Raw genomic sequence first — 26,820 nt, 5'->3', positions numbered from 1 at the left:
GCACAGTTTTAGCAGTCTCTGATATTATTTTGCTACCACATGATTTTTTATATATCACCAAAATGACTTTAAAAGTTTAATTCTACAAAATAACTATTTATACATTTATATCTAAATATATGAATGAACAAATCAACACTTTATGAAAATGCCAAAGGAAAAAAGAAAAAGAAAGTTTCCTGCATCTACTCTCTTCTTGATCTTTTGTTCTGCTTCATGCTTTGAGAATATTGAAAAACTAGAATATATACTTCATCATCTCGCCTTGTTTTTGAGATTTGGCTCTTTGAAATTGAGAGGTGTCTACTTGGCGATTCTGAAGCTACATCTTCTGACTCATTTTTAGATTTAGCAGTGTAACTTGAAACAAAACTGTTATTTTTAAGTCTTGTTATGTTCTGATACCTATTCCTGACTCTGGTGTTCTCTGATTGACATTAAATTCCACCTCTTTCATCTTCTCACGCCCATCATCACTTACCTAAAGGATAGGTGAGCTCTCACAGGCAAAAGTTTCTTCTATTATCAGTTTTTACTACAATAAATATTCAAAGTATTGAACCCTCATGAACCATATCCTTTTTGTCAAGCTTAAGGATGTGAATGTTCCTAGACTTTCCATTTGGACATTTGATCAAATTTTTAACCTTATGTAGCTCTTTCTAAGCTTTTAAAGAATTATGTATTTTCACGTTTTTCAGAATTTGAATGGTAACCTTTCTTTCTTTTAATTTTTATAATTTGAATCACATTTAAGTAAGTCAAGTTTATCTTGCCTTGTTTGACAGTGTTTTCGTGGAATTTCTAGTTACAAATTAGTTTATTTTAAAAAAATTTTAAATTGGTATTAGTATGTGTTTGCAGTACATAATGATTTACATTTATCATGGAAAGTTGGCATATATACATAACACAACTTTATTCTTTTTTGGTTCCTTTTCCATTTGCAAGAGATCTATCTCCCTGGCAAATTAGTTTTAAATGTTTGCCTTCAATCACCAATTATTTTTCTTTTTTATTGTGTTAAGAACACTTAAAATTTGTTTTCTTAATTTTAAGTGTACAATATACTATTTCTAATTATAGAAACAGTGCTATACAGCAGATGTCTAAAACTTATTTATCTTGCATCACTAGCATTTACATCCATTGAATAGCAGCCCCTCTATTTCCAACTCTTCTCCATGCTACTCTCTGTTTCTATAAGTTCAACTATTTTACATTCCACATATATGCAAAACAACGAGCCATTTGTCTTTCTGGAACTGCCTTATTTCACTTGACATAATGTCCTCAAGACTAAGCCACATTGCCACACGTAGTAGCATTTCCTTCTTTTGGAAGATTGAATAATATTCAATTGTATGCATATACTATCTTTTCTCTATCCATTTATCATCCATAGGCATTTAGTTCCACATCTTGGCTATTGCTAATAGTTCTGCAATGGATGTGGGAATGAAGATAACCTCTGAGATATTGACATCAGTTCTTTTGGATTCCTTGGATTCCCTCATACACCAGAAATAAGATTTCTGCATCATATGATACTCACATAATTTTCTGAGGAATTTCCATACTATTTTCCAGAGAAGCTACACCATTTTGCTTTTTTACTGTTAATGCACAAGGGTTACAATTTTTGCACATCTTTACCATATTTTATCTCTTTTCTCTTTGATAATAGCTGTACTAATAGGTATAAGGTAATAATATCTCATTGTGGTTTTGATTTGCATTTCCCTGATGATTAAGACACCTTCTCATATACTTGTTGGCTATTTGTATGTCTCCTTTGGAGAAATGTCTATTCAAATCCTTTTCCCATTTTTTATTCAGGTTATTAGTTTTGTATTTATTTGTTTTGCTACTGCGTTGTTAGTTCTTATATATTTTAGATATATATCCATTATTAGATATATGGTTTGCCAATATTTTTTCCCATTTCACATGTTGCTTTTTCAGTCTTTTGACTGCTTTCTTTGCTGTGCAGAAGCTTCAATTTTGGTAACTTTTATGTATCCAAACTAGATGTTACAAAAATTCAAAGTTGAGCTATTTGTACTACACAAATAGATTTTGGCACAACTTTATCATCAATCAGTACACACTATTCTCTCCTTGTTTTATTTTCTTCTTTATCCCAGATCCCTAGTCTTATTCCTCTCTCCACCACAAGCATTTTAGCTGTATTTGAAATGTCCTAGATATGTTTGAATTTTTTAAAAATGTAATGTTGCAAGTTTTTAATGCACTTTTTTTAGCAAAATTTACTTTTCACATTTTAGCTTCTTTCTCAGACAGTAACATTCAGTTTACAAATTTAGCTTAGTTATGTATTTATCCCCATCACTTACATCAATGCAGGTTTTACTCAGCAGAATATTTCTTTTTCCAATGACATTATAGTGCTATTATTTGCCTTGGCTTTGAAATCGAAGGTTTTATCTAATTTGGCCTGTTTCATATAATAAAAGGTCGTTTTCGAGTGTCAGAGTCAAGGATGAGGGCCTTTGGCTAGACATGGAGAGACCGGTGTTATTCTCTGTAATTGGCTTGCTAAGCATCTCTTCTGAAAGCTAAAAACTCTACTACTCTTTTAAAATAAGATATGTAATTTGTGTTCTGCTAATCAAACATACTCATGTAAGAATTGCCTTCCAAAATCTAGTTAAGAGATGGCAATAGAAGAGGCTTCCATTTTGCTGCTGTCAATTTAGCAGGCATAGGGTAGTTCTAGAACAAGGAATATGATGGCAGCTTCTGTCTCGCAGTATCACAGCTAAGGTAGCATGTTACTAAGAGACATCAATTACGGTGTCAGACTCCTAATAGGATTCGGGCTTAAGTGGTGTGGTACTGGACACAGCTCTCGGGTATGAGACTTCCTGGTTTCATAGCTCCTTGACTGTGGCAGAAGTAGCAGTCTTTCTGGTGTAATAGTTCCTTTTGTTGCCCCGATACTTATTCCTAAGCCTAGAGATTGCTCTTTCAGCTCTTCCAGTATTTTGTAAGCATCTTATTCCCTATATTATTAAATTTATATCCTGTTAAAATAGCTAGAGTTATCTCTGTTACATGTAGCAGAACTTTGATACACATGCTGATCACAATAGTTTTTTCTATAGTAACACACTATAATAGGGACACAAAAACTAATGTCTTTTCAGAAAACTACACCCAACACTTGTTCTTATTTTGAGGGGCCTCCATTAATTCCTGTGAGATACAGATCTTTTCCTGATGTACAAGTCCCAGACTTGAGACCAAATAAAAGAAGTCTATCAGATATTGATGAAGGAACTACTTTCCCTGAGCAATTAGAAACTCTTATCCTCAATAGAATTTGATGCAATCATTCTGACAGACTTGCCTTCTCAAAATAAACTTATGTAACAGAGGAATGTCTCACTCTTTATTTTATTTTTGCCTAGAATGCTGACACCTGAGGCAAGGTCCAAGACAAGAAGAAATTAGGCGGGGGGTCAGACCTGAAAATCATTTTAGCAGGCCATTCAAAGAGAAAAAAAAAGCAAGAACTATCTCAGGCCTGAGAGTTGGTCAAGGAGAGTCCATCTCACTGGGGCCACCTGTACCTGCCTCAGGCTCAGAAATTGTCAGCTTGCTGAGCTCCTTAAGAGTAATCAACATAGCCTGCTCATTAACCCTTCCTTCTTCCTACCTTTTATTCATTCCATGGATTACTGTCACATCATCCAGAGAGTGCAAAAGACATAATTCTAGGCAGAATGCTTGTATATACAATGCTTCCAGATGTTAGCTAAAGACTTGGTGGATTGGGAGGACTTTGAGCAGACCAAAGGAAAGTACACAGAGTGATACCCATACACATGAGGCACAATTCCATATATGGCAGCTCCATCTTGACCAGCCCTTCCCCACATCTGCATTCACATTCTCAACTGCTTTTTATTTATCTTTGCTCTATTTTTTATGCTTTTACTTCTCCAGGATGATACTCTTACTTAACCTAGGCTCTGAGTTTCTTACCTTTTGTTTGTATTTCCAAGGCTCCTATTAACCACCTGTTAGCACTGTATCTTTTTCCAACCCACAAATTGCTAAACAACCATCTTTGGGTCCCAGTTTTTGGTCATCCCGCCTGTGCCTTTTTCTGGAGGACAACCCTGATTGGGCCTGACTCATCTCCACATAATTTGGAAATGAATACCGTCTGTTATCACCCCAGGTATTATGTTGTATGATTCTAAAATGTGTTTCAAAGTTAGAGGATTTGGAAAGGCAGAGTGATTCCAAGGTTATATAGTCTGTGTAAGGGATTGATGACTGACTGAAAAAAAAACCCTGACACCTCTCTGTGTTAATTAAGGTAGTGCACTAGCTGCTATAACACATAAACCGTGACAATTTTAATGGTCTAACACAATATAAATTTACTTGTGCTCAATAAAACCAATGGTAATATTCCTCTCTTGTAGTGGCCTCCTGCTTGTCTTGTGACCTAACTTTTCTCTAAATTGTCAGTGTCTCCTCCATTTAACTGGCAGGTACAGAAAGAGCTATGGAGGAGACACAACCCTTCATTTGCCCATGTAGTAATTCGCATACTCCACTTACAAGTACTGGTCACCTGCATGTAGTGACTGCAGGAAGCACTAAGAACTGTAATCCCCGGCTGAGCAGTTCTCCTAGCAACTATTCCATGCCATGGAAACAGAGTATGAATCTCAGGTGACCACTGAACCATCTCAGTCACACTTCCCTTATTCCCTTTTTAAAAATCAGCTTCCAAAGAAATCATAACTACAGATAAAATTTCAACTTTAGCAAAAGATAGTGAGGCAGTATTTTCTGAAAATAAATTAAAAACAAACTCTTTTATCATATGAACATTGGGCCAAAATGTACAAATGGAACTGAGAAGTCTTACTACCTTTTCATGATGTATAAAAAAATCGTACCTTCATTCTTCACTAATATTTAAATAATTGAACACAAAATCTTATGGGCAGGAGCTGGGGATTTAGCTCAGCGGCATAAGCGCCTGCCTTGTAAGCAGGTGGTCGTGAGTTCGATCCCCTGTACCGATAAAAAGGAAAAAGACCAAAAAAAAAAAAAAAAAAAAAAAAACTCTTATGGGCAAAAAAAGTCATTAAGGTTAAATCTGTGAACTCCTTCTTGGTATACAGAATTTTCAAATATATGGAAACAATTGTTGTTATGGATTGAATGTTTGTGTTCCCCAATGAAAGTATTCTTAAGAGGGAAATTTATAGCAGTAAATGTATCAGGGAAACAGAGCAAGTGCATATAAACAACTTAATATTGAATGTCAAACTTCTAGAAAAAGAAGAGCATGTTAAACCAAAAGCTCATACAAGTGAAGAAATTACAAAGATCAGAGTAAAAATTAACATACTGGACCTAAAAAAAAAGAATCAATGAATCGAAGAGTTGGCTCTTTGAAAGATTAAATACAATTGAAAAACTCATACCCAACCTTATTAAAAAAGGAAAGAAAAGACTCACATCCATGTAATTAAAAATGAAAAGGGTAAAATCACAACAGACCCTGCAGAAATCCAGAATATCATTTATACCTACTTCACAAACTTGTATGCTAACAAGATGGAAAATCCAGAAAAAATGGACCCATTCCTAGATACATATGAATTATCAAAGCTGAATCAAGAAGATATAAAAATCCTAACTAATCCAATATCAATAAATGAAATCAAAGATGTAATTAAATACCCATCAACATAAAACCTCAGGCCCTGGTGGATTCACTGCTGAATTCCACAAGAACTTTAGAGAAGACCTAACACCACTACTTCTCAAACCCTTTAATTAAATTGAAAGGGAAGCAGTACTTCCAAATTCATTTCTGGAAGCAAGCATTACCCTGATACCAAAACCAGAGATGGACCCAACTACGGAAGAGAATTACAGGTCAATCTCCCTAATGAACACTGATGCAAAAACCCTCAATAAGATACTGGTAAACAGACTGCATCAAATCATCAAAAATATTGTACACCATGATCAAGTGGGATTCATTCCAAGAATACAAGGATGGTTCAATATATGAAAACCCATATATGTAATACACCATATTAACAGATTCAAGGACTTAAGTCATATGATCATCTCAATAGATGCAGAAAAAGCTTTAGAAAAAGTCCGGCACCCATTCATGATAAAATACTGCACAGAAAATTGAAATAGATGGTCTTTATCTCAATCTGATAAAAGCCATCTATGACAAACCAACAGGCAGCATCATACTAAATGGACAAAAACTGAAAGCTTTCACTCTAAAATCAGGAACAAGGCAAAGATGTCCACTGTATCCACTCTTATTCAACATAGTCCTAGAAACTTCAGCAGGAACAATTAGACAAGAGAAAGAAATAAGAAAGGAAGAAATTAAATTATTGTTATTTGCAGATGACATGATACTCTATTTACCCACAAAATGCCCCCAAAAGACTTGTATATTGAATAAGAAAATTCAGTAACATAGCTGTTTACAGAGTCAACACTCAAAAATCAATAACTTTCCTGTACACAAATAACAAACTGGCTGAGAGACAAATCAGAGAAACAATATCTTTTACGATAACATCCCAAAAAATGAAATACCTAGGAATCAATCTAAAAAAGGATGTAAAAGACCTCTAGATTGAAAATTACAGTACTCTGAAAAAGGAGATTGAAGAGGATATCAGAAGATGGGGAGTTATCCTGTGCTCTTGGTTAGGAAGAACCAATAGAGTGAAAACGGCCATACTTCCAAAACTGTTATACAGATTCAATGCAATCCCAATCAAAATTCCATTAGCATACCTCACAGAATTGGAGAAAATCCTAAAATTCATCTGGAACCAGAAGAGACTTAGAATAGCAAAGGCAATCCTGGGCAACAGAGACAACATAGGGGGCATCACAAACTTGAAATTATACTATAAAGATACTGTGGTAAAAACAGCATGCTAGTGGCATAAAAATGACCCAAAAATCAATGGAACACATTTGAAGATGCAGAACCAACTGCAGACATTCTAAGCCACCATATCTTTCACAAAGGTAAGAAACACATTCACTGGAGGAAAGATAACTTCTTTAATAAATGGTGATGGAAAAACTGGCTGTGCACATGCTGAAGATTAAAACTGTGCCCATATCTTTCACCAAGTACTAAGCTAAAATCAGAATGGATCAAAGGTATTAATATTAAAACAGAAACATTAAATCTGCTGGAAGATCAAGTAGGTAAACTCCTAAGACATTGATGTAGACAAAGACTTTATGAACAAAACCCCAATTGCATAGGAACAATCACGAAGAATCAACAACTGTGATCTTAGCCTACTGAAAACATTTGCACAGCAAGAGAAACCACCAACAGAGTGAAGAGCCAACCCACAACATGGGAGAAAATGTTTGCCAGCTGTTCCTCAGACAAAGGATTACTATCATGAACATACACATAACTCAAAATAATCAGTTCTCCCAGATTTAAAGATCCAATCCAAAAATGGGCATCTGAGATGAATACATACTTCTCAGATTAAGAAATACAAACAGCAAAGAAATATGTGATAAAATGTTCAATATCACTGGTCATTCAAGAGATTCAAATTAAAACAACACTGATAGTCCAACTCACCCCGTAAAGAATGACTGTTATCAAGAAATCAATTAATAGCAAATGCTGTGGGAAATAGGAACCATTCTCCACTGTTGGTGGGAGTGTAGACTGATGCAACCACTGTGGAAATCAGTGTGGAGATTCCTCAAAAAAGTAGGATTGGAGGTCCCATTCAACCCAGCTATTCTCCTTCAGGGTATATTCCACAAAGAACTAAAAACATCATACCACACTGATACATGTGCACTCATGTTTATAGCAGCACATTTTATAATAGCCAGATATCAGAAACAATCTAAATGCCCCTTGACTGACGAATGGATAAAAAAAGATGTGGTAGTTTTATATGATGGAGTACTACTCAGCCACAAAGAAGGATAAACTGGACACTTTTATAGGTAAATAGATGCACCTTGAGAACATACTCATTAGTGAAATAAAACAGATATGTAAACATAATATTGTTTCATTATTGTGACAAACTGAAAGAAAAAACATTATATGTGTATGTTTATGTATATAAAAATAGTTAAGATGTAATGCTGATTTTTCTTAGTTCGCTAAGGAGAAAGATTTGCGCTGGTATTGTTTGGACAAATTGAATGCAGATGTTTTGTGCTGATTTGGGTGAATGATTGGGGTGAATGATTTTGGGATGACAATGCACACTGTTGCTCTCTGATTGATATGTTTTTAGATTTTGGTGTTTTTTTTTTCATTCTTCTCATTTTTCTATCATTTTATCCTTGAATAAAATGGATTTAAAAAAAAAAGAATTTTTGTGTACCCTATCCCCAAATTCAGGTGTTTAAATCCTAATTCCTAATGTGATGGTATTAAGTGGTGCAGCTCTGCCCAGATAATTCCTTAGGTTATGAAGATGGAAGGAACTTTCATTAATGATATAACTGCCCTTATAAAGTGGATCCTAGAGAGATCTCTCAGGTATCTGCCTTGTGAGAATACAAGAAAACAGTCATTTGCAAACCAGAAGTGGGCCCTCACCAGTCACAGGAACTTTCAGCACTTTGATCTTGGGCTTTCTAGCTTCTGGAAATAAGAGAAATAAATGTTTATTGTAAGAGCCTGACTAGGCTAAGATATTTGGTAGTAAGATAATTGTTCACTCTGCTTTTAAAAGACAAAATATATGCATATTTCTGCCTATAAACTATTCCTCTGGATCTAGCAATACTATTCCTAGCAGGGCTCTGACCCTCCTGGGCAGCATTTCTGGGGGATAATGAAGGCCAGGTGTGCTTCTAAGAAGCCAGCACAAGGGAGTATTCGGGATTCTAAGGCTCTCATCAAAGGAAACTCCATCTCAGTCTTCCACGGGCCTCTCTAGCTTGCAGTCCTCTAGCTAGGCTGAAATCGATATCCTCCATACTTGCCTCAGTTTTTTACATGCAAAGATGCCCTTCATTCACACCAAAGTCTCTAGATAGATAGATAGATAGATAGATAGATAGATAGATAGATAGATATACATATGCATATGCCACATGTTAGCTTTCCTGCCCCACAGGCTGTTCTTCTCTAGATCTAAATCTTAAAGCAAAATTTTGTTCACAGTTACCATAGATAATCCATTCCCATCAAATAGTGAGCATTATAGAATTGAATGAAGATTTTTTTTTGTCTTTTTCCTTTTTATCGGTACCGGGGATCGAACTCACAACTGCCTGCTTGCAAGGCAGGTGCTTATGCCACTGAGCTAAATTCCCAGCTTTAAAAGTTGTTTTATTTATTTATTTTTGAATGAAGATTTTTTTTAAGGGGACATGTGTTAGAAGGGTTGACCCCGTGGAATTTCTTCTCCAGAGTCTATCTTTTCAGTCTCCAGTGACTACATTGCTTTCCTTCTCAGCACCTATACCATCTCCCAAACTGCCTTCACTCATTCCCTTTGGCTTCAGTCTCTCCCTCAGGGATTTTAGGTAGGTCCTCTCAATCTCTCTACTTGCTCTTGCTGGGATATTTAAGTCTCTTCTAGCTTATACCTCCAAACTTGTGCACTCCATCCACTACTGAAAACTCTCTTCAGAAGTACGACAGGTCATGAATGATATTGAGATTGATGCCTTTGTATCTAACCTACCCCTCCCCCAAATACTTCTGTCAACAGGATCGATCCTCCTTTGAAAGTTGTGGGGTATTATCTCTAATTTTCTCTTCTGGTACATGTACAACATAAACATTCTAAAATTTTTTCATCTAATTTTTAGAGAAGGCACTATGTTTTGGGGCACTGTACCTGTAGAAGCCTTCAACTGGACATTGTCAGATAGTGGGGGAACAAAAATGATGGTCCAAATTGCAATGTAAAACAGATAGAACATATTTTTACTGAAAGCTAATCAGAGTGCCTGCTATTGTGGGTAAATATCCCTGATTGACAGTTGAAATCCATTAGTCCTCAAAGGAATTCTTAACATCCCCTTCAAATACACAACACCTACCCAGCCATTGCCTGGAGTGGGTATCTACTGATATTTTCTGTTTTCAGCACCCATACTTGTCTCCTTGGTCACAACATCCCTGTTGTCTTCCTTGGTCCTGATGCTTATTTATAAATTTCTACTTTACACTACAGAATTCCAGTGGACCCACTCATACTACATATAAAGGAAAATGGGCCACAACCATACAAATTAAATCCAAACTGACTGCTGTGTCAGCATTTTATTATAGAACAGGAAAATTTATGTTTGTGCATGTACATTTTTATATGTATTTATATAAAATAAAATTTATTTCCCCCATCTTCTATCACTTTTATCAATACAGGTTATAGTTACTGAGTACCTACTGTGTACAGTTGATTTAAATGGATTTTCCCCTCCAAGTCTTGCAACCATGCCCAAAACTGGGTGTAATTACCCCCATTGATACATGGGGAGACCAGACCCAGGTTTCTAACTGACAGGTTAAAAGCCAAACCAAGCCGAACTCTGAGCCAGAATTTGAACCCAAGTCTGTGCAACTCTGAATCCCATGTTCATCACCACTTCACTGCTCTACTCTGAACACGTTTATCAGGTATTATGGAAATAAACAGTGCTGTGTGGGAAGACAGAAAGTGCTTGGGGACTGCTGTCCTCCTTTGCCCAGCTTCAGTCTCATTATACTTCAGACAGCATATGGTGAGAGTGCTGAGGAAAAGTGCCAGCTGACGCGTGGGATTGCCAAGCAACAGCTTATAAAACGAATTCAAACCATGGCAACCAAACACTGCGGACCCAGCAATAGCCTCATTTCATTTACAAGAGTACGAGGAGGCCTTTGTCAACAACTGATGAGATAAATGAAAAGAATACAGGCTATGGAAGTACAAGGAATTGTCATTATCATCATCGTCATCATTTTAAAGCACAAAATACCAAATAATCTATGAAAATGATTCCTTGAAAAATGTCATAGTAAACACATCATTATGCCACATATAAACTCTGTACACATGCAGTTTTGGCAAATGTGTATCTCTGATGTCCCAAAAATCAACTGATTGTCCTATTCATTTTGGGGAAAATGGATACATGTCATTTAAAAATCAATTTGTTTACAAATCAACTTCTAATTAATTCTTCACACTACCACTGCATGTTGGGCATTATTTTTTCCAGTCCATAGGCAGAAGAACTATGACTTGGGGATTGTAAATGAATTTTCATATGGCTCACAATTAATACAGCATAGACCCAGGACTCCCTTCTGCTAAAATCTCTGAAGTTGTAGAACTCTCTGAGAATCTGATCATACTACAACTCCTCTCTCTTGAAAAACACACAAAAACACATGGTACGCAACACTTTGCCTGTAATTCAGTGGCACTCAGGATCCCCCGTCGTGTATCCGTTCAACCCAGGTAGAGTAACAATATTCAATTACTTTTAACCATGATACACTGTGTGCTCAGGGCATTTTTCTGTTTTCTTTAGTGGCTGTAGAAAGCCTCACAAAAATCAGAAGGTTGTTAAGCTAGTAGTCATAGAACGTTAATACTTTCAGGCAGAGGGGTTGGACATATTTTGATTCACCTCAGTTGTAATCCCTCAGATTTCAATTCTGACACTGCTTGTTCACAACATTGGCCAGGCATGCTTCCACCAAAAGCAGAAGAACCTATCTCTCAGTGAACATATGATCCAGAGCAAGCAGTTCTGTCACTGAGTGTGTTGGGCTACTCTATTTACTTGTGACTTAGACATTGTCCCCTGCTGTCAGGAGACCTTATTTCAGTAAGAGTCTTCACCTGATAGTCACTACCAAGAAAATAGGACAGTGCTTTTTCTCAGAGGTTCTGAATTGTTTGGTTGAAGACTCACACTAAGGAAACAAGAAGTCTTTAGTAAAATAGTACAGGCTTTTGCTTACAACTTTTCCTACCCTACAGTTGGTGCTGGGCTGTCCATGAACAAACTCAACAGATTCTCCCTCCCCCGCTTCTTTTCCCTTAATACCAAAGCCCAGGGTAAAAGGTATTTGAGTGGCATTTTTAACCCTCCAAGACATATGCCTGATGTTTGAAGGTAAAAATGAGCCCAAACCTAGGTGAGAGAAATGCTAAGGAAAGGGAAAGAGAAAAGAAGAAGGTGAAAAGAAGGTGGAAGTGGGCCAGGGGTTTAGCTCAGTGGCCTAAGTGCCTGCCTGGAAAGCACAAGGTTGTGAGTTCAATCCCTGGTACCAAAAAAAAAAAAAAAAAAAAAAAAAAAAACACAACAAAGTAGGTGGAAGTGGAAGGAATGGGGGAAGGGGAGGAGAAAGAGAAAAAGAGTTGGGGAAGAGAGATTGAGATTCTTCTTAAGGCTTCAATAGAGTCTGAAAAAATACAGATTGAAGTCCCTTGGCCTTGAATGTCATCATTATTTCTCTTCCTTTCTCATGTGGGATCAACATGTGGCATCTTTATCTAGTTCGGGATGTCTGGAAGACCCTTAGAAAAGCCTCATAATTTTCTAGGCCTCTTGATAAGCTAGGTCCTTATCTCTTGTTATTCAGAAGGCTTAAGATCAAGCACTGAAAAAGCCTTTCAGTTCTATCTCTTGGTGTAACTTTCCTAAACTCTCTTCTGTTTAAACACTGATCCTGGGCTCTTTGGCTCAATTTGCATTTCTGTTGAAATAACTCTACCTTCACACAAGAGCCTTGGACTCCCCGTGACTGCATGGGGCCAGGAGTACAAGGGCAAACTGGAGCAAGGGTGGAAAACAAAGGTTAATAATTCACAATTTCTTAAGAAAGAAAAATAAGTTTGTCAATGAATAGATAAGAGTTCAACAGATAGTAAGTTCCTAAAAGTTAACACCTTCCTCTTTCCTATGTCCCACAAAAAGAAGCTCCATGTGAAAACGGGAGCTTTTAGCCTTGTTATAGCTGCTTTGGATGTTCCAGCTCCTCACATGCTAGCCATCCTGGCCTGAAGGATATTACCTTACATACACCTTGTATGCATTTTCTCATTTAAATCTGTATCATAGTAAGTTTATACAGGGGAGCAGATGGGGATATAAGAATCACAGAAAATAAATAATCTGCTCTTGGTACACAGCTAAGAATTTCAAATGGAATCTGTTTTATGCAAGCTCTATGCTAATAATTATCACCGTGACCTAATAGTTTTCTTGATTTTGGCTCCTGTCAAGCTTTGAAGGAAAAGGAAATATTCCTGCCTGTCCTAAAATCACTGTGTATGTTACACTGGAATCTGGGTTATAAAACTTCTTTGTGGGCCCATTGCTGGCTGTAGTTGCCTATGAAGTCCAAGGCATTACAAACATGAGAGGGGCTACATGCTTTTGGAATGTAGGGTCACTTATCACTCATAATGTCACCTTGCTTTATATGCACTGTAAAGCACAGTTACCATAGCAGGCCTGAAACTGTTATCTACAGGCAGGCATGTTTTCAAGGCTGATCTTTGGTGTCTGGAAGACTTGGCATTTTAGTAGGCAGAATACTTGTCCCTCAAATATGTACACATCTTAATCCCCAGAACCTTTGAACACATTGCTTTACATAGAAAAGGGAACTAGGATTAGGAGAATTTCAATGGAGAAATTATCCTGGATGTGCCCAGTCTAATCACTTGAGTTCTTAACAGTGGGAGAATTTTTCCCAGGCTAGACAGATATGAGTTGAAAAGAATTCAACTCACTGTTCTGGCTTTGAAGATAGAGAAGGAACCATAAAATGAGGAATGTGGTGGCCTTCAGTTTATTGCCAAGAAGAAAACAGGCTTTCCTCCTATAGTCTCAAGGAGCTGAATTCTTCCAACTGAAATGAACAAGAAATGGATTCTACCCTAGAGTCTCCAAAAAGGAACACGGCTCTATCAACACCTTGATTTTAACCGGTGAGATCAATGTTGTCCCTCTGACCTACAGAACTCCAGGATAATTTATGTTTGCATTAGAAAATTGCTATAGTACCTGATATGCTCCCTAATTGATAAGGGTGGTTTCATGTGCCTAGCCACTTTATATATTGTAGTCTATGCTGAATACCTGCTTTCTTCTAAAAACCCAAAATTGTAGTACATGATAAGCAGAGAGTGACTAGTGAACAGTCCCCAAGAACAACCTTAACCATTAACTGTGCCTCCTTCAACAAAAGAATTGCCTACATATTATCCATTTACACATTCTAGAGACTGTAGTTGTGACCCCATAAAGAAAGATCATAAGGAAGCTTTGCATACTTCTCCAGACCCCACAGTATGCCTTTTTTTTCTCACATTATGCCCGTTTTTTCTGATTAATCTTATTGTATATCCTTCTGCTATTAATAACCTTTGCCATGAGTGTAGTGATATGATGAGTCCCATGAGTCCTTGCAAATTCACTGAACCTGTGAGCGGCCCTGGGACCCCCAAATGATGAGAGATCACAGGCTATAGTAGGAATGGTCAGTAAGTTAAAAAGCACTACAGTAGGTGTTATCTCAAGGCAAACTTTTACCGTCTGTTTCTTACTGGAGGTTAGTCACAGAGACATGCGGCCCTGGCCTCACTGGCTTCTTTGTTGCTATGCAACAGCAGCATTTTTACAGAGCAGGAGCAAAATGCAAACAGGAAATGGCATGTTCCACCACAGCAGAGGCACACCTGCTCCCTCTGGTGGTCTTTCAACAGTCACAATCACAGATGGCCCTAGGAACGTGCCCTCAAAGAAGAGGAGAAGCAAATGTCAGGGACACTGGCTGAGTCACCCACTGGATGTAAAAGTTCAATTCCAATACGTCTTCTTACCCAGCAATGCCACTGTTGGAATATTTCATCTGTTCCTCCTGAAGGTACATACTGAATATAAAATTGCTTCTAGAAAATATCTGGTAGGACAATAAAATCTGATGGCACTCACTTATTATTCTGTGCCTCAGAATGCAGATACTGGATGCAAAGGGAAGTCACTCTATGATGAGGAGACAGAAAGCATAAATGAACATGTAATTTGATATGAGTACAACTACCTCTCTTTTGATCTCCTTTATTTAACAAGACAATCCCAAGATAGCACCTTTCTCCCAACATTAGGGGCCTCAAGTAACAGTAAAAACTTACAACTACATCAACTACATAAGAAAAGTGGTCATCTTCATTTATTTATTATGATCCCTAAGTTAGGCAGACCTAGATTCCCAGTTGTGCCTCAATTGTATCCAGAACCTACTGGTAAAGGGCAAGACCTACTGGTAAAAGGCCAGGAATGGAACTCTGAAACACACAGTCTCAGTGTCTTCTCCCTAAAGGCAGAGCATTGTTACCTCCTTGCCCTCTGAATAGCCCTGCTTGATCTCTTCTGAAGAGCCTTTCTATTTTTTAGGAATCCTTGCATTAAGAGCTCTGCCTCCCTGGGGAAACCAGAGTTTAGCCTAGCAGAGAAGCTTGAGCCTTTGCACCCACCAATCATATTCTCATTTAAATTGGAGCAAGAGAAAAAAACATGTAAGAACTATCCAGTGGAATCTACGCCTGTGATAGTGGCAGATTATTCTTAAAAGGCCATTGAGTTTTCACAGGCATCTGTAGTAGATGTCCAAGTGACATAGTCCTGGACTAATCCTCATTAATGCCTGTCTCTAGAGGTAGGATCATACCAACTTCTGCTGCTTAGCCTCCAAGCCAGATTTTCTGACCAGCTGGAGGTTTCCTTGAACCACCCAATAACTGTTTTTAAAATTCCCTTTCTATGTAAAAGACATAATTGGTTGTGTCGTGAGTAACTAAGAAGTCTGTCAGATAAAGAGAGACCCCAAATTAAACAGGGACCAATTTGCTCTTTCTTTTTGGAACTGTCAGGGCCCAGGAGCAGGATTAAAGACATCTAACTATAATCTATTATATTTATATTTTTATTTGCTTATTTCTTTAAACCTTTTCTCAATTTTGGAGGCCATAGGTCATCCATGGCACAAGAGCCTCAACTCCTACACTCACCTACAAAGATTAAGCCTCTGTTAATTAGCAGTGATGTTGTTTCCTGGCCTGTGCTTTACTGACCACAAGATGGCGAAAGAGATTATCACATCAAGCCAGCCTGTCTTCCTCCACCTCCGCGCAATCATTAGCCTAAAGAGAACATTTACTGAGCGCATACTGTGTGTGATGCACTTTTATATATGTTTAAAATTTTTATTAGCACATGTTTGCAGTAAACAATGATTACATCCCTTGTGGGGAATTGGTATTTGTACATAATGATAGGGGAATGAAACTCCCAATCTACTATGTCCCATACAAGTTCGTGTTCCCTAAAATCAAAGAATGAATTTTAGGAACAACAGAGGTTAAGAGTAGAGTATATTTATTGAGAGAAAGAAAGCTTCTATTAGAGAGATACAGAAGGTGTCCTGAGCGGGGTGGCAAGGACTCTGTCTTTTCCAGGGACTTTTATAGAGGAAAAGCCTGGGGCAAGCTGGATGGGGGTGGGAACTGGGAACTCACAAGGCAGATGGGCATAAGGTGGGACAGAACTATGGTTAGCCAATAAGATTAGTAGTTCAGGTAAAATTGATTACATTAGGGACAAATGGGAAGTGAGTCACACAGAAAGAGGGCACTATTAGAGAGCAGTGACTCTTCCCTAGGGGGTTGGAAAGGTGACTCCTGACTTCCTCAGGGTGATAGGAAACCGTTTAGAAATCACTCCTTAGCATATGGGTGCATTTGTTTGATCCTTTGTCTTGAGGCCTGGCCCACAGCAGAAGATGTCTATCTCCCCTGCAGTTGCAAGGTATCTGGGCTTCTGCTCTGGATCATTCCAGGACCTAACCCCGTCTCACTGCCTATAGTATTTCTAACTAACTCAGCTGCCTATAACAATAACACATCTCTATTCTTTTATTCCCCTTACCTACCAACTCCATTTTTTAAATGTTCTTGGTCAGCATCAGATTAATTTATTTTATGTCTTTATCAAATTGATTATCATAAATACAGATTAACAGCCAGATTAACAAGCCAAAAAAACACATAAGGCAATTATACTAAATCAAGATAAACTTTTCAATACATTGGTCATGCTGTACTACAATAACATTTTTCTGGGTTTTTTCCTATTGTCTGTCTCGTATTTTGCATTTTATTTATATATTGGGTTTCTCATATAAAAGAAACCATGCACTATTTAACCTTGTGTGCCACACTGTTTTGAGGGCCTGAATGCATGAAGTAATTTAACCTTCACACTACACCTATGGAAAATGAAACCCATTAATCTAACCAATTAAAAAGTGAAAAATAATTACAAAATTAAAACTCCACATTACAAGAAATAATCCTAAGATATAGCTATTTCACATGCGACCAATCTTGAGGGTGATAACTGTCTTATCCACTTCCTATGATCTATTCATATCTACGTTTCATCTATCAACAGTCAACACATTGCTTAGAAGAGGTACTTCTGAAGAAACACATCAATGACCAACTTCATCATTGTGCAAGCATCATAGTGTATACTTATCGAAACCCAGCCAGGGGAAGTTAATCACTTGACATGGCTTTTAGTGCAATCAAGAGATGTGATAAATGTGAGATGTAAGATGCTGCTGCCTGCAACACAGTATCCTCTTGCCCAAGCTGGCCTTGAGCTTGCAATCCTTACACCTCAGCCTCCAAAGTAGCTGGGATTAAAGTGTGTATCACTGTACTCAGCAACTGTTTTTATAAGTAGGAGTACACTCTAAAATAATAATAAAGGCATAGCAGAGTAGATAAACTGAAAATTATTTTTATTGACTATTATTAGAGTACATAATTGTACGTGCTACACTTTTCTCTGGCTGGCAGCACAATAGGTTTGCATACACCAGAATCACCACAAACACCTGGGTAATGGGGTACACTACAACTTTACAGGGCAATGACAATCTCTAGGCAATGGTAATTTTTCAGCTCCACAACAATCTTATGGAACCATTATCATTATTTGTGGTCTGACAACCAGAACATCATTATGTAGCACATTACTCTCACTATATTTATCATCCATATCCTTTAAGGGATTTTTTATTAAAGGAATACATGCTCATGGTAAAAATACTCAAATTATAATAATTAGGTTTTTTGTCTTTTAAAAATAAAAGTAAAAGTTGTGTCTCTCCCTGGTTGTCATCCTAGTGAAATGAAGAAATTACTAACAATTTCATGCCAATTCATCCATAAATTTTTGAAGAACATGTACGTTTGTTTAATTTGCTGTTTTTGTTCTTGTTCATTTGTTTTTGTGGAAACAGGGCCTCACGAAACTGCCCAGGTTGGCCTCAAAATAGCTGGGATTACAGCTATGTGCCCTTGCACCTAGCTCTATAAACATATTTTATACCTTTATCTTACATACACATACACACACAGACCACATCCCACAGTGTTCGAAAGCATGCTTCTGGTTAACATCTTGGACAATACACAGACTGAGATGACTCATGTGTGGGTCTTGAGTATGACACTGGCTACACTCACTTGTGTCCTAAGTGTGTTCTTTGGTGCTGGAGGTAATGGTGAATGTGAGAGAGGAAGCAAGCTGGCAAGATACAGGAGGTGATGTGGTGGGATGTAAGGTAATTCTGTTGTTGGTCCTCAGGTGGGGCAAGCATTCATGCAAGCCCTAGGCCAGCTGACAAAAAAATCAGGTATGCATGCAAGCAACACTTACAATGCCTTTAGGACAGTTCTAGCTCTACTCTTTGCATGTTCACGCTTTTTATCTCACTTAAATCATATGGAACCCCTCTGAGATAGGAATTATCTACATTTTACAGGCAACAAAACTAAAAACGAAATATCATCTACGTGCTAAATGTTGAAACATAGCGTTTAAAAAATGAAACAAAGAGCCAACTCAGTTCTTTTGATTCCCACCCAGGGTACTATACACTGCACTCTAGCAGAGGCTTCTAGGGAGAGTACTTTGTACCCTGCTTAACATCCATAGAATACTGGCTTTGCATTTCTTGTACATCCTTCATCTCCTTCCTCATCATTACCTTTATCTATGTAGTCTCTTCTTATGCTGCAGGGGCTAAAAAGTTGCCAAGTCAAGAAATGGTCAGAAGCTGTGAAATGTCCCCTCACAGCAGAGAAAGGATCCTGGGGAATACAGGTAGAGATGGTGACCACTCATCATTCCAGCAGCCGAACCTGTCTCCAGTCTGCCCCAGTCTCCGTCTCTCAGTTCCTGCTCCTTCTTGCAAAGGATGTGGCTCTAGCTCTACTGGGGTCAGTCCGGACCCAGATCTGGAGGGGCAGTGCTCCCTGAATTGGCACATCCTCTTTCCCATCTTTGTCCCTTTTCCCATCTTATCAGCCCTCTTCAGTCTAAGCTGGATCTTTCTCTCCCCCTTAGGTTCCCAAGGCTGAGGGTGGGATGAAGATTTGACCTCTGGTCCAGTTGAAGTGGCACAGCCCAGGGGCAGAATCCAGCTCCTCCTTCTAGGATGAGGAAACTAAAGCACCACAAGGGCATTCCTACAGGTATCACCACCCATACAAATGTAAGAGGCATAAACTACTGAACAAGAGCCTTAAATCCCAAACCCTTAAACCCTGGCAGTGCCCAGGGGCAGCTTGAAAGTCTGTGGAGCTACCAGCAAAGAGAAAGAGTTGGGTAAATGCTTGAGGGGTCTCTGGTAACCCTTGTGCCAAAAGCTTCCTCCTGTTAGAACTTTGGGGGAGGGAGTATGATCATGCTGCCTGGTCCCATAAGTCAACCAGAGTGCCCTAGACCAAAATCAACTGCCACTAGATCTCCAGGAATGGGCTCCTCTTGGAACACTGTCCCACTAACTCCATGTGCCAACTCCTACCCTGGGCTAAGTTTCCTGGACAATCAGGAGCTTCTAGAAACTCCCAGCCATGCGAAAGACCTAAACCCCTTTTCTGGGCTCACTTCTTGTAAGCCTTGTGGTAATGCAGTATTGTTACAGGTCTTTCAGGCAATAAGAGGACAGGGTAGATTATTAACAACTATGTGTAATGAAAGTTTAGATGACATGGACCAAGTCCTAGTAAAATGAAACTTACATAAATAGACTGAAGAAAAAACAGAATTTTGAAATAGTCTCATTACTACTACAGAAAATAAATCACTAATTTTAAATTGTCCTATAAAGTGAACTCCAGAGCCCAAGGGCTTCACTAGCAAACTCTACCAAACATGTTAGAAATAATTCCAATGATAGATGAGTTCTACCATAAAACAGAAAAAAGAAAAGGTATATCCAACCGTTTTACCAATGACTCACAAGAAGAGTATATTTAAATAGTATAGAACAATGTCACTCATAAATAAAAAATAAAATATATGGAAATAAGACAAATTGGGATAAGTTTAGGATTGCAACACTAGAGATTAATAAATATATACCTTAACAGATGTAGAACATATGATAAAATTCAACATATATCCATGATAAGTACTCTTGGAAAGCTAGAAATAAATAAAAACTTTCTTATTCTAATAGAAAGTATCTATGTGATCCAGACATGGTGGCCACATGCCTGTAATCCCAGCATGCAAGAGGCTGAGGCAGGAGGACCATTGAGAGTTCAAGACCAGCCTGGGCTACAAAGTGAGCTCAAGGACAGCCTGAACTGCATGGCAAGACTGTATCACAAAGACAAAATAAAAGTATCTATGTGTAAAAGCCCCATAGTATTCATTACAGTACCGTGTTTAAAATATTCCTGTTGAAATGAGGAATATGACAAGCATATTTACTATCATATCTTCTAGGTAACTTAACTCTGTACATCAGGGCTAGTGGATGTCTTAAGGAAAAGAAAAGTATACATATTCAAAAAGAAGATACATAGTATTATTATTTTATACAGTATGGGTGTATATTTAGAAAATCCAGAAAAATATGGAGATAAATTAGTAGAAAAAGCAAGTTTAGCAAGGTTGCTAGACAAAGTCAATATATGAAAACACACAGCCCTCTATCAGCTCTAAGCAGAACATGAAGAGTTTTTCAGATATCACTTATAACTTCCTATAAATATATTTAACAAATGGCACAGAATGATTTCTTCAAAGAAAACTGTAAAGATTTTTTGAAAGAATTTAAGAAATCAAAGTTTAATTACAACAATATCACATGTGTCTTCAGTTTGTCTTCTTTTTAACTTATAATTGCGTTTCACCTAAAATATGTATTTAACTGTTAGGCACATAATTTAGCATGAATTTACCAAGATGATACTAAAAGTACACAAAGAACATTACAGTTTTAGCTTCACAAGAAGAAACAAACCAAAACCCTAATCACTACATGGACTTCTATGTTAATGTACATCTTCAGGCATATGAACACTAATTTTTATTTTCATTTTTACTTTATTTTATTTTGAGACAGAGTCTTGCTGTGTAGTTCAGGCTAGCCTAGACTCACTATGTAGTCCAGGCTGACCTCAAACTCACAGCAATCCTCCTGCCTCAGCCTCCTGAGTGCTAGAATTACAGGCAGTGTGCCACTATGACCACCTGAACACTAATTTTTAGTATGTGTCTCTTTTTTTAGCCACATGAGGAAATAAATAGACTGCTCAAAGCCCACAACAGATTAAATCCTCTGAACCTATTTAATAATAATTTTAAGTACCAGACAAAAATTAACCACAGAGATCCTCCAAGTAACACAACAAACAAATTCAGTATCATTTAAATATATTGTTTTAAAGCATTCTACTAGTTGTATATTAGCTAAAATAGTAATGTCAACTTCCAGGAAAATGGCAGAATGATAAGCAGAGAAAGAACCTCTCCAAGTTTTGTGTTCAGACCCTGGAAGACAGGAATATGAGGAAGAGAAGGAGGAGAAAGAAGGGTACCTGGACACAGGAAGGATCAGAACTGAGGGTTGAAACCCCTGGAGACAGATAATTCAGGAATTCAGCAAAAATAAGAAAATGAGGGGTGATGCGATGGCCCTGCTGGATAGGGAGCAACAGCCAGGAAGTGATGCAGCCCCCACCCAATCACCGTGCGCCAGTAGAGGCCATACCAGCTGGGGAGAAGCAGAGGGAAGCCATGTAGCCTGCCTTTGTGCCAGAGGAGGTCCTGTGAGCCAGAGAGAAGCAGCAAGGAAGCTGTCTCCACCTCCCGCTCCCTCCCTCATACCTGTAAGCAACCAGTTGCAACACAGCTGAGATGATAATAACTGAAGTAGGGAAGTAACTTGACATTTTTGTTGTTTGATTGACTTTGCAGGCCTGGAGCCAGTAATCTGGGCAACTATTTAGAGGATAACAATTTGCAGCATAGTAACAATTGTGGATTTCCTACGGCCCTATTGCTGTTTTGTTTTATTTTGCTGTTCTGTTTTACTCTCCTTTAATGAAAGGAAAAAAAAAGAAAACAAAATAGTAATGTCATATTTGAAACTATTTAAGTGACTAAAGAAGTCAAAGTCCAGCATTCCATTTAGTTCATCTCTTGTGGAAAAGTGCAAAAGTTATTCATTGATTTAGTTTAAAATTGATTTGGCCTATTGATAGCTACGTGAGCATGCATTCCATCGGCATCTATTGTGCTGTGTAAATATTCATAGAATCATCTTTCTTTTTTAAAATTTTATTTAAAAGGAAAAAGAGAAAAAACAAAACAAAACAAAGCAGTGTAAGGGTAAAAGTAATACAGAACTACAAAAAAAAAAAAAAAACCAGTAAGAAATCACCAGTTAATAGATTACACATTATCATCTTAGAGATATTTGCTCAAGTCACAGTATCAAAGCATACAAAGTGGACATTCAAACAGAGAGACTGCAAACAGTTGTGTTCAATGATCCAAACAAAAACATTAATATCGTCAGCTATTTAACACCCCTAAACACACTTGCTGTTGTATCCTTTAGAGCACTTTTTTTCCCTCTTTTTTTTTACAACAAAATTTACACATTTTGGGTTTTATTATTCCTTAGTTCTTATTACTTTTTTTTGGAAGAGAATAAAGTCATATATGGCAAAACAAAGCTGTCAGTCAAAACCAAGGATAGACATAGTACATGATGTAAGAACAGAGTACAAGGTTATCAACAATGGTTACCATAATGTCTCTTGTTTCCTTAAAAAGAATTGTCTATCTCATTAGGTATTATAAAGTTGAACAAAACAGTAGACAACAAGACCAATAAAACTTAAGCACTGTAAACATTACAGTACTTCCAAAGGAGACAATAGTCAAACCAGAATGGTCATCTTAGTGAATCTTATTGCCTTCAAAGTAGTTGCCTATACCCTCAAACTTGATACTATCATACAGAATGGAAGAGTCTAATCAGTCAAAACAAGATAGTGGGAGTATTACAGGACTTCAAAACAAGTTAATAGGAAATCAAAAAAAGTTACTATTATATATCCTGCTAATTTTTTAAATTTTTCCCCTTAATTAAAAAAAACAAAAAAAAACTAAATAATTTTTTTAATGAATAAGGGAGAGATTGAGATAAAAGAGGACATAACAATATAACAATACAGGTCAAAGCATGACTGCTTCAGCAACCTAGTGCTTCACCACCAAATAACCCGATTTAATAGTAGTTACCATAGTGTCTGTCTTTTTCCTTGAAATATTTGAATAAAACTTCATATACTATAGCTTCAAATATTTCCATATCAAGAAGCCCAGAATAAAGCTTTCCCAATTAAGAAGTGAAAACTTTATAAGGCTTCAAGGCCACATAATGGGGAATCATGATTACCACATATTTTTATATATCTGAATCATTACTTACATTAGGGAAACTATTCAGTATTCACACATGCGAGATTGATTTATTTCACTTATGAGTATGGTCTCAAGCTGCGCCCATTTATTGATAAATATCTCAATGTGATCCTTTTTTATAGTTGAGTAATACTCCATTGTATAGAAATACCACAACTTTTTTATCCATTCCTCAGTTGATGGACACTTGGGTTGTTTCCAAGATCTGGCAATTACAAATTGTGCTGCTATAAACATAGGTGCACATATATCATCTTTCACTATCACAGGTATTCCATTTGGATAATAGAAATTACATGGTGGCTGAAAGGGTTTTGGCCCAGACGGGACACTGTAGCCAGAAAAAGCCTCAACCCGGAACCTTCCCGGCCCCTAGAGATTTAACTGTGACTCTATCTCCCCCCACCCTTAGGAATCTGCCCCTGGCACCAAACGTGTGCCAATGAAATACCTGTGCATTTCTAATGGCCCTAGGCCACTACCCTAAGCTTAGGCTACTTATATATCCTCCATGCTGTGTGTCTGCCAGAGAGATCGCTGGACTCCAGTGGCTGGGTGGGGGAGGCTCGGGGGGGTGGTGTCGGTTCTCTCTCTCCGTGTTCTCAGAATAAAGGCCTCTTTTGTTTTATACTTCATATCTTTTGGAAATAATCCTATCAGTTGCATTGATTTAGGAAACTATCATAATAGATGACACTAGAAATGAGAGAGAGGGGCTGTGATACAGCTCAGTAATAAAGTGCTTGTGGGTAGTGAAGTATGTAAGAGGCCCTGGGTAATGATTCTCAGCACCACAGGGAAAAAATGAGAGGAAGAAAAATTCTATAGATTCTCAGCCTAGCTCACAATAAAAAAGTAATGATAGCAATTTACCTTAAAAAGCCAAATCTATTTTATTTGCCTGTGTGCATGTCTAAAATATGAAGTGATTTTTTGATCAACGGTTCTGACAAATTAAAAAACAAACAATTCTGTTGTATTGTTTAGTTACCAATTATTACTGGAATGTATTAAATGAGTTACACATTTTAAAAAGTATTTGGTGTAATGGCTAAATAGGTGGCAGCAGGGTTAGAGAATAGTTCTGAGATATACATCAGAAAAATTCAGGTACACTGAAAAGAGGACAGCAAAGAAAGCCAGAAATAGAAAGTAAACAGGAAAAATTTACCAGATACAAGCCCCGTATCAAGAGGGTTTACCCCCCCACCCCCACCCCATACCTCAGATCTGGTATACCTGACATCTTGGGAGATGATCTAGCACCGAGGTAGGAGTCTGCATTTCAGTGCATCTTCCCCTCCCTGAATTCACTTGAAGGAGTTAGACTTTAAGACAGAGTCACAAGCCACCTTAACCCTAACTGCCCTCACCTAACCTCACTAACCCAGTGATACTTGCAGGAGAAAAGTGAGCGAAGAGGGCCATCAACTTGACAAGATTTCTATGTCACATTGTTAGGAAGGTCACAGGTGAGAACCAGTTCCGAAACCTGGCGCCATAGACTGGAAAGGATAGAAAGAGGTAACTTGCGGTCACTGCGACACTCAGCAATGGGTGAGGAGTGAGTGGTTCTTTTGGGGAGGAGGCTGGTCAGCAGGTTAAAATTTCCCAATGTATGAATTTGAGGGAAAGAGCTCACTGATTTAACTCAAACCGAAATATAAATATGAATAGGACTTTAAAGATCCTTTAATTTTGTTTTAAATTTTGGTTGTGATATTTTCCTTTCTGTTTTCCTCTCCTATTTTCTCCTCTTTTAACCCTTTATTTCCCCCCTTTCTTTCCTTTTTTATCTAGCATACATACAGTAGGTGTCTGTATATGTGCAAAGGAGAATAAGAATTAAGCAGTGCTTTATAAATTCTACCTTACATATGCAAGTCAGAGTAATTGTCACAAAATTTGCATCTAGCACATGCAAACATAACCTAACTATCAACATATTAACAAGTTCCAACATCTTCACAGCCTCCCTCAATCTCCAATTACACTTCCCTACCCCTGTGTTCCTTCTCCCATTTCCAGAATTATTCTCTTAAGATCCCTCAAACTAACCATCTACTTCAACTTTAAAAATAATTCCAATAGAGTCCAACCTCCTATCTGTTCGTATATTGATATTTTTCTGCTTCTTCCTTATTGACTCCCTTTCCCTCTTCCTTTCTTTCTCCCACCACCATCACATCACCATCTACCTGTTAGTAGCAGCATAGTATAGTCTACATGGAACATTGACAAAGGAGTAAAATTGTTTGTTTTTAAATTTTATTTAAAGAAAGACTAAGCAAAACAGAAAATAAGTAGCAATAATACATACATTCAGAGAAAAAATAAAGAGTAAGAAATCACTAGTTGATGTTTACATATTGTCGTTTTACAAATAGTTGTTCAAGGTACAAGAGTCGAACATGTAAAGTGGGAATTCAAACAGTGAGACTGCAACCAGTTCTGTTCAACTATCCAACAAAAACTTAGAAATATGGTTATCAATCCTATACACTTAAACATACATGCAGTTATCCATATCTTCAATTATGTTGAGATTGAGTAAACCCAAGCAGGCTAATATCACTCTGAACAAAGAATAATACTATTGCTGGGTGTCACATTATGACACGTCAGGATCAGCACTGGGTATTTTAGTGTCTCTTGTTCTTCAAAGTATGTGTTCATTTCATCATGTGTCATAAGATCAGTTCTCATAAACTCTTTATAGATTCTACACATGCATGAGTCTTAACGTGTATTTCTATCCTTTCTATATTAGAGGGAGAAACAAAATAAAGCAAGGCAAAACAAAACATATTCTTATAAACACATGAAACAAAATAAACATATAAGACCATTGTACAAGGAGTTCTACCATAGTTCCTGTCTGTCTCTTGTTATCTCCAATAGAATTGGCTATATCAACAGACATAGTATAATTCAATATATCAGTACATAACAGTA

At 37.5% G+C, this 26,820-nt stretch overlaps 1 long non-coding RNA gene across 1 annotated transcript in view; it reads right to left on the bottom strand.

Moving 5' to 3' along the window:
- Positions 1–22,279, bottom strand: part of LOC106025881 (uncharacterized) — a 40,368-nt gene extending 18,089 nt beyond the window's left edge. Inside the window, exon 1 of the long non-coding RNA XR_001199471.3 lies at positions 22,142–22,279. This is a non-coding gene — a long non-coding RNA (uncharacterized LOC106025881). The remainder of the gene's footprint in view (positions 1–22,141) is intronic.
- Between the last annotated feature and the right edge of the window lie 4,541 nt (positions 22,280–26,820).

This window comes from Cavia porcellus, unplaced genomic scaffold (assembly GCF_034190915.1).
Source record: "Cavia porcellus strain 051 isolate PalLab524CR breed Dunkin Hartley unplaced genomic scaffold, mCavPor4.1 scaffold_3, whole genome shotgun sequence".
Taxonomy (NCBI): domain Eukaryota; kingdom Metazoa; phylum Chordata; class Mammalia; order Rodentia; family Caviidae; genus Cavia; species Cavia porcellus.
Note: the sequence above shows the minus strand (reverse complement) of the source record. Positions and strands in the feature narration are given on the sequence as shown.